Below are 10,172 nucleotides of genomic sequence, written 5' to 3' on the forward strand. Positions count from 1 at the left end.
ATATTAGAGGTCCTATGGATGCCAAAAATCTAAACTAGAAAAAAAAATCAGAGGGTACGCGTGGACCCCTCCTAGGGCCTCTACTAGTTAATGTGCCAAAAAGTGTTGCATTTGGTTCAATGTAATGGGACCCAGGCAGGATCAATGAGTGGTCTTTATGAGCCCCCTACAACAGGGGTCTTCAACAGGGGGTCCGGGACCCCTAGGGGGTCCTCAGAGTTGCTACAGGGGGTCCGCCAAATCTCTGTGTGATAGGATCATTGTTTTTTACATTAACCACTTGAACCCTAGCATCCCTATTCTAAGGACAACTTTAGCCAAAAATAGCAGATCTACAAGCTCACAACGCCTCACGCTGCGAGGAGTTGTGAGCTTGTAGATCTGCTATTTTTGGCAAAGAGGGGGAAAAAGAGCAGACCAAGTACAGAGTGAAAGTATTGGCGGTTTAAGTGGTTAAATGTCTGAAAATACACATTAACATGAATCCAACATCTATGAAAAACTTTAATCTGCAACACAACTGTATGTAGTGGGGGTCCCTGCTTCATAGCTCTCTCAGTTAGGGGGTCCCTGCTTCATCTCTCTCTCAGTTAAGGGGGTCCTTGGCATGAAAAGGTTGAAGACCCCTGCCCTACATACAATATTGTATTCCGTTTTAATTCATGTTGAAAATAGCTGACTTTCAATGCTGGACATTCACCAGTAAAGCCCGTACATCTATGTACAAAACACACACATATATATATATATATATATGGTGCTTACCCGGTCGCCCTAAATGTTAATAAGCGGTCCGGAGTCTCTGTGCAATGTATTAGACCGTAAGTATCAATAAAGAAGTGTTTTAATCCCGTCTGTGGACGATTCTGTTGGAAGATCCCAATGGCGGTAGTGACGGAGCGCATCAGGTCAAAGTCGGAATTACACTCAATGTAAACGGGAATAAACGAGGGGGGAAATGGCGTTCGGCCACAGACGGGATTAAAACACTTCTTTATTGAAAAATATGGACTAATACATTGCACTAAGACTCCGGACTGCTAGTTAACATTTGGGGCAACCGGGTAAGCACCGTATATGTTGCATTTGTACAGGAGAAGTACGGGATTTACTGGTGCATCGTAGTGCGGCACGTTGTTTTGGTTTAGTTTAGCTGGTTAGCTTAGCAATGTCCGACCGTCACCAAACCAAGCAGTCTTTACTTATAGTCTTTTACTTGTCCAGATCAAACAACTTGCTACATACTAACATGTGAACAATGACGCCATGGCCTATCATTTTGTGGTGTATATTTAACGATTTATATCTTATAAATGCATACATAACGGACTTACCATGAGAACAGCAACTGCATACTGCCGGGAGCGGTCGTGCACACACACACACTCCACACACACGCACCATCTATTTGTCGTATTTGCCGTCGGCGGCGGCCCGCGGCGGCAAGATGTGCAGTCTTGGGGGATGGCTAAATAGACTATATCTGCCGACTTGGGAATGAGACTGTGTTGCACACACACACACACACACACACACACACACACACACACACACACACACACACACACACACACACACACACACACACACACACACACACACACACACACACACACACCTATCTATCACTATGTATGGAACACATGCGTGTATGATAAGAATGCATATGATAAACAGAAAATAATGAATATGTTATCATGATAAACAATATAAATGAACATGTGAGAGTATAAAGGTCAAGTGGGAAAGGCAGTCTGTATAGTGGGGTCCAGGTCAGGCCAGAATAGTTAGATCTATCTATAGATGTGTGTTTCACATTGTTTACTAATCAAAAGGATGGAGCTATATAAAACCTCTCATAAAACTTACTGCAGAGTCATTATGGACATGTATATTTATGCACCTAACTTAATGTATGTGCAAAGGAGAAATACATCCAGTCTGAGTCATCAAAACACCTCCATGTTGATGTTACCCCCACTGGATTCTACATTTCTCCACAGTACCCTCATCTTGGTGCATCACCTGATGGGAAGGTGTGTTGTGACTGTTGTGGCTCTGGGTGTTTGGAGATCAAATGTCCCTACTTGGCACAAGACAAGACACTCTTAGAACTGTCCCATTTTGATTTTGCTTGATTTTTGATTTTGCTTGGTTGCATCCTCACCCTCAGATGTGACACTGAAACTTAACAGAAAACACAACTATTACGTTCAAGAACAGTGCCAGCTTCATGCTACACAATCACCATACTGTGACTTTTGTGTGTGGACACCTTCAGAATTACACATTGAGACAAAGTTATGTTATGAAGGTAACAAGGTTTTTTAAGTAGTGTTGCCAGAATTGCTAGGAAAATGTTTTTCACGAAATGGGAGTGCTTGATTAATCTTAGCTGTAGGAAAAGGTGTTTAGGGTAGATACATTGCACTTTGCCCTAAAGAGATTTGAAGCTCAAGTTGCACTGAGAAAAAAGGTCACACAAAAATACTACTGTATACTACTTTAAAATGTGAAACACCACATGTTATTGGCTGCTACTTACAGTAGGCCTATGTACCGTTACCTGATAGATTTGTTTTAACAGAAGTAGAAGATAACACTGATTAGACATTTGTGATTCATTTCATTGCTGTTTTATATCAAGGTTTCACAATGTTCGGTCAAGTCTCCTTGACATTTACAGTATTACCCTTATTGTACATGAAATACTGTACATCTGTTCAGAATGTTATTTTATTTAAGACATGTTAATGGTGGAAATTGAGGCGTTAGCACATCTATACACTTGACATTGTAAACTACTGAAATAGTAAAAACTGCCATTTCAGCAGACCAGATCTTGAAGAGTATCACTTTATTTGTCAAGCTTGCTTTACAAAGATTTCGGTCGATTTTCAAGCATTACAGGGATGTAATTCAACATGAAACCCTTGTTTCTGTTACATACAGTTACCTGAAAATGTGAAAATAAACATTACTCTGAAAATAATGCCATGTGAAATCAATTTCATATTTACACATTTCTTTACCTGTCTTATAGATGAAATCATGAAATGATGAAATCAAAGATCATGTCTCAGGGTTAAAAAATGTCACATGTGGAAGAAAAAAAACACACATTTTAGACCAGGGGTCTTCAACAGAGTTACTACAGAATCTTTGTGAAACTGGCATGGGTAACTGTCTGAAAAAATACACATTAACATGAAATTCATGAATCCAACATAGTAATAGAAAAGGTAATGTGTGTCAAACAAGTCTATAAAGCTAAATGAAATCTATGAAAATGTTTAATCTGCAACGCAATTTTATAAAATATGTAGTTGGGGTCCCTGCTTCATCTCTCTCTCAACTAGGGGGTCCTTGACCTGAAAAAGGTTGAAGACCCCTGTTTTAGACTGACAGTGAGTCAGCATATCATGGGTTATTCATTTGAATAACATTGAAAATGAACTGATATTCACTTCAATCTGAAGGCACTATAACTTCACACAGATTACAAAGAGTGCAACATGAGATCACAATCTTGTCTATAAGGCTGTCCTCCACTGTGTCATTCTGTTTCACTCTAATGAGACTTACAGGCAGAGTTGAGCTTAGAATTCAATATTTTTGCCTCAAAAAACTCCAATGACTCTTTCAACATGGAATCTCACACGAGAAATTTCTCGAGCATGTTCAATCCCTTTTTTCAAGTTGTTTCCTTCCTGGTGTGAATGGAGGTGTTATTAGTTCAGCACAATGTAAGCCAACACTATCCTGTACTGTGAAACCCCGGGCAGCCAGTACCAAGTCCCCTGGCAGGAGCTTGTCAAGGAACCTACTCTGTTCAGTAAGGTGTTTGTCTGTAACACGTCCACCCCAGGCCTTTGACACAAAGGAGATGCTTCCTTGTGGACTGATTGAAATAAGACATTTTATAGTGTTGTGTTGTTTGTAGTTGCTCCATGTTTGAGCTCGAGCTTTTAAATCTGAAGGACGCTCTATGAACACCTCAAAGCAGTCAATGATGCTCACACATTTCTTGAAAAATGTCCAAAAAGACATTGGTAAGCTGCGTCTAATGTCTTCTCTTTCTGGCCACAATATCAGGGGATGAAGCCTGCTTGCCATAACATCAACCTAAAGGTGAAAGATTCTAAAGATACGGTTGACTGGTGAATGTTAAAGAGGTAACCTAAAAGTTCCTCAGACAGATTGAGCCGCAGCTTCATCAGTGTAAGCAGAAGTCTCTGAGTATCACTAAGTGACTGTTTTGCAGTAGGAGGTAAACCTGATGACACAAAACTGAACAACGACATGAAAGTCTGTAAATTTGGTAGTCCTGTGAAAAAAATCATTTTGCTGTCACCAAATTGTGAAGGATCAAGAGTACAATGTTTCAACTCACTTTCTAATGTTTTAACTTTATCCCTAAGTGATTGACATTCAGCGTTTAAAGATTTAATCTGTTCATGCAATGAGGCAATGTCTTTGTGCGTTTCCTCCTCTGGACCTCAATGCCTGGGACTTCAACCTGTACCTCTGCAGCTGATGCCTCTGCCTCTGATGCAGGACATTGCTGCAGGTTCAGAAGAGCTGTGGCAGCTAGCTCTCTACTTGAGTCTTTTCTCAGAAACTTCTTGAGATCGCAGATATCTGTCCAAGTTGTTCACAGCCCGGGTTCGAAATATAATATTAATTATACAACAGGTAGTTCTGACCAAGCAATCTGATTGGTTGAAATAGCTATCTAGCCGTGCTTCAAACCAGCATCATAGCACGGGCCTAATCACATTAATAAATCACTCCGCACTGCAGTCCGCACCTGATTAGACCATATATGGCACAGCTGTGCTGTGACGTCACGCTGTCCCACGGTAGGAAAACAAACAGCACGGCGAAAATAGCCGATCTACAAGTTCACAACGCGTCGCCAGGTATCGCACGGCAAAAATAGCCGATCTACAAGTTCACAACGCGACGCCATCGCGACGCGTTGTCAGCTTGTAGATCAGTTATTTTGGCCACGTGACACGGTCGTACGACGGAGCATATAGCCTACTGGAATTCATTCCACTGCGCAAGCATTGATAGCTCAGCTGTGTTGATGAGACGGTGCCTCAGACAGGGACTATTTAATGTCTCTCAGTCAAATAAACTCTTCTCTTTACAGGGAAACAGATAATAGCGAAACATTTTTATTATGAATTGCCCCACAATATGAATACATTTGGATGTGTTTTGTAGGTAACTGTTGTATAATCGCAATATTACACTCGAGGGTGTGCTTTACCTTACATTATTGGCACTTCAGTGATGCTCGCGGAACTCGGCTTCGCCTCGTTCCTGACCGCATCACTGGCGTGCCAATAATGACAGTAAAGCACACCCTTTCGTGTAATATTGCTTCATTTGTTTACATGTAAGGGTGTTTTCACATATGTCCTGTTTCAGCCCTCAAAACTCAAGCCGTTTAGGGGGAATTTGTTGCACATAATGTGAAAATTCAGACCCCTTTGAAGCGAACCGTCCTAGTCCGGGACCCCTAGAGGGGGGCCGCCAAATCTTTGTGTGATAGGATTTTTTTTGGTTTACATTAACCACTTGAACATCCCTGTTCTGGAGGGAACGTTTGCAGGAAATAGCAAATCTACAAGCTCACAAAGTGATGCTTTGAGAGCTTTTAGATCGGCTATTTTGGCAAAGAGGTTTGGTGTAGAGGGAAAAAAAGAGCAGACCAAGTACAGAGCCAAAGGTCAAGTTTAAAAATGATTGAGGGGTAAAAGTGGTTAAATATAATTATGAAAAATCACATAAACATGAAACCAACATATCAATAGAAAAGATCATGTGTAAATAAATAAACAAAAATATGAATTTACAAACCACAGATGATACTCTATGAAGCTTATAGTATTATGAAACAAGTTTAATCTGCAATACAGTTTCTCTCTCTCAGCTAGGGGTCCTTGGCCAGAGAAATGTTGAAGACGTTGTGGATATCATATGATCCATCAGGTATTCATTATTGATCGCCACTCTCATGGTTTGTTGACATTTTACAGTACAATGTAGCAATAAAGTGTTACACAAAGGTTTTGTAGCAATAAAATATGCATTTATCCAATACTTTAGCATACAAAACTGCACTGAAGTGCATAGCCTGAACCAATGTCTACTGTATATACATTAGAGCAGTGGTTCTCAAACTTTTTCATGTCAAGGACCCCCCAAATTGACACTTATTAGCCCGCGGACCCCCATTTGAAAAGATATGCCAGGCAGGGACCCCCATAAGAGAAGATTTTACGGCTCTAGCAGTGGTTCTCAACCATTTTAATTTCAAGGACCCCCAGTTTGACATTTATTCGGCTACGGACCTAGCCTGGCTCCAGCCCCTGAATCGCTAGCCACGCCCATTAAAAAAATATGTTCAGGCGATTCAGGGTCTGGTGACGCTCTCGAAGGAGGTCTCAGACTCGGTTGAAAATCTGTACGACCAATCAGCGTCGTTTCAACTCGATGACGTCAAACAACAGCGCCGTCCAGACACAAACAAACATGGCTGCCCCCTCTGCTGTAACGTGTGATCGTATCGATCTGGCTATTGAAACGGTTTTAAAAGAAATACAAGAATAACTTCCTTAAAACCACAACAACTCAGTGCTTTGAAGGCGTTTCTTCAAGGGGGAGATGTGTTTGGTTTTCTTCCTACCGGATTTGAGTTTAATCTACCAGTTAGCTCCTCTTGTACTGGAGGAAATGGGTCACGAGAAACCCATTATCATCGTCGTTTCTCCCCTGGTTGCCTTGATGGAGGACCAGATAAAAGAAGCTGCAAGGTTTGGTGTTACAGCGATCCAACTTGGGGTGCACAGTGACAGTGATATACTTAATGCTCGGTGCTCCCTCGTCTTTGGAAGCCCAGAAGCATGGCTAACCACGGACAAATGGAGGAACATGTTGGTCTCCAAAACCTACAAAGATAGGCTTTTAGGTGTCGTTGTGGATGAAGTCCATATGGCATATAAATGGTATGTGTAACGTCAGTACTCCCTTCCCCCCCTTATCACTACATAAGGCAAATATTTGCTGTGTAAATACATTATCATCCATATCAAATATATAATTGTCATTTCTGTTTTTATATACTATAGGGGAGAGGGCAAAAATGGAGATCCAGCATTCAGAGAGTGTTTTGCAGGTAATCAACTAGTATGGAAAATGGCCCCTTAAATGACTGAAAAGTTCACTTTTTAAAAGTAATTATACTGACTAGAACCACAATGGAAACAAGCCCCAAGGGCTTTTTTTGTTCTCTTTTTAGCAATCATTGTACAATCGTACCACTGTACTATTTGCTAACTGTTAATAACAGTGGTGGAAAGTAACTAAGTACATTTACTGTACTATACTTAAGTACAAGGTATTTGTACTTTACTTGAGTATTTCCAATTTCCAATACTTTTACTTCTACTCCACTACATCTCAGAGGCAAATATTGTACTTTTACTCCACTACAATTATTTGAAAACTTTAGTTACTAGTTACTTTCTTATTTTAGATATAAATGATGATATTTTGAAGCATACATTAACCACTTTAGCCCTATTTTATACATAGGCTATTTGAAAATAGCCGATCTACAAGCTCACGATGCGTTGTGAGCTTGTAGATCTGCTATTTTCAAACATTTTTGTACTTTTACTTTTGGTACTTTAAGTACATTTTGATGCCAATACTTTGGTACTTTTACTCAAGTAAAATTTTAATTCCAGACTTTTCTTGTAACAGAGTATTTCTACATTGCAGTATTGGTACTTTTACTTAAGTAAAACATTTTAGTACTTTTTTCACCACTGATTTCACCACTGATTTCAGGTGCTCCTGTGCTGGCTCTGACCGCCTCTGCTAATCTGGAGTCCCGACGCCATCTCATGAAGAAGCTGAACATGGAGAGGGTGACTGAAGTCATCGTTAGCCCAAATCGTGACAACATCAGACTGGGAATACGTCAAGTTCCAGCTACCACCAACCTTAAATGCCTTGATTGGGTGGTGAAGGAGGTTGTCTGTAAAGGACCGGCAATGGCACCCATCATCATTTACTGCCGCACACTGAGAGTTGTGGGAGAAGTGTTTGGTTTCCTTAAAGCTGAGCTTAGGTTGGGCTTGGGTTAAGGACCAGGAGCAAAATTCAGAGAACTTACTGCTTGGAATTTACCATAGCAAGACTCTGGACAAAAACAAAACACGTGTGTTATCTTCTCTGAGTGGACAGGGAAATTGTAGGGTGGTTGTCGCAACAACTGCTTCGGGGATGGGTCTTAATTTCAGTAACATTTCACATGTTGTGAGGTTTGGAGCACCATAGGATGTAGTGGACATCGTGCAGCAAGTAGGCAGGGCTGGCAGAGATGGTACAAATGCACATGCCATTCTGTATTTCACGAAACAGAACATCAAAGTGGACCAAACAGTTCGAGACATCCTCAACTCTAGTATCCAGACATGTTTTAGAAAGAATCTGTATGGCTACTGTGACCACAACAGCACTAGCATAGAGCCAGGCCATTCATGTTGTACATATTGCCATGTTACCTGTACATGCTCAGGGGATTGTGCAGAGCCACTACCTAATTATGAACTTCCCCAAGTAGTTTCCACCCCTTCCAAATGCAGAAAGGTAGAGCCATCTGATAGAACCATGATCAGAGACATGTTGGAAGATTTCAGGACAGTGCACATCTGTATACTGACAAGTCGTTATGCACTGGCTTTAGCTTAGAGTTAATTGAAGCTGTGGTTGAGAAGTGTGAGTTCGTTTTTGATCTGGGTTACATTATGGACAATATACCAGTATTTCGACTACAGCATGCAAGAGAAATCCTAGGGGTCATTAGTGAGGTCTTTGATGATGTTGTTTTTGATCAGCCGTGCTACGATCTTTTAAAAGATTTCCTGGTAAAATAAAGGTAAATAAAACATGAATATCAGGTGAGCTTATTTAAATGTGCAACGGGTCTAACTGAGGCACAACCATTTATTTTTGGTCATACACTTTGTGTACTCTTAAGTACTGTATCACAACTTTATGCACTTATGCACTCTGCATAGCATTGTAGTCAGGTAAACTGTATTTATACTTTAAATAAGTAATTGAACCTTCTCTCCAACCATGTCACTGTTGTCATTACATACGTGGGTACGAATGACGTCATGGCTAGACATTCCACAAAGATGCGAACAGACATGGAGCTGCTATGCTCCACAGTAGAAAGCCTGGGAAAACGATGCATTGTATCGGGCCCCATTCCAACACTCTCCAATAAAATGGAACACTTTAGCCGAATTTATAGCTTTCATCTGTGGCTTCAGAATTTCTGTAATGCCCTAGGATATGACTTTATTTTTTAACTTTGATTACTTTTGGCGTATCCATAGTCTGTACAAGAAAGATGGTGTGCACCCAAATAGTAGGGGCACTTCAACTCTACGGAACAATTGTATTAGATACATTGCTCTTAATCCATGATATGAAGCGCGGCGCGTTCCAATTGTTTTAACCCCTTCTTCAGTTTTTAGCTCTAACCATGTGGATCAAGCCGCTTTGTGTCATATATCTGTTCCCCGAAAACCCCCCTGTCTATTACATTCTCAAGTTACACCATGCCCTGTGTCCATACCTGTGCATATTACTACCAGACAACCTCCCACTCCCAGTAATCTACATACTGTTGATGACTTCAACCTAATCAATATTCCCATTCAGCCATCAGTCATCATTCCTACTCCAAATTCTGACACAGCATTTTCCAAATTGACATTTAAGAATCGGAAAGGGCTGGGGATTATTCACTACAATATTAGGAGTCTAGTCCTTAATTTAGATTTTATTGTGTTACTTGTCAAGCAGACTAATCCGGACATTCTGGTGTTAGGTGAGACGTGACTCAAAAAAAGTATCAAGGACTCTAAAGTAGCTCTTTTAAACTATAATTTATTTAGAGCCGACAGATCAGGTAGAGGTGGTGGGGTATGTATTTATACCAAATCCAATCTTTCCACTACACTTTTAAATACTGTCTCACACCCTAAGCGCTTTGAGTGGCTCTCACTGAAGGTTCAGTTTGGAACAACATCATTGGTTGTAGTGGGTATCTACAGACCCCCATCTGCAGACCCAGG

At 40.7% G+C, this 10,172-nt stretch overlaps 1 pseudogene across 1 annotated transcript; it reads right to left on the minus strand.

Moving 5' to 3' along the window:
* Window positions 1-4,125: 4,125 nt before the first annotated feature.
* LOC308105230 lies at window positions 4,126-7,960 on the minus strand (annotated as a pseudogene). The gene is made up of 3 exons: window positions 7,889-7,960; window positions 6,740-6,921; window positions 4,126-4,701 (listed from the first exon to the last, which is right to left on the minus strand). The product of its transcript is annotated as an uncharacterized misc_RNA (transcript).
* Window positions 7,961-10,172: the final 2,212 nt, after the last annotated feature.

Source organism: Gymnoscopelus braueri (assembly GCF_963280865.1).
Source record: "Gymnoscopelus braueri genome assembly, chromosome: 17".
Lineage (NCBI taxonomy): Eukaryota > Metazoa > Chordata > Actinopteri > Myctophiformes > Myctophidae > Gymnoscopelus > Gymnoscopelus braueri.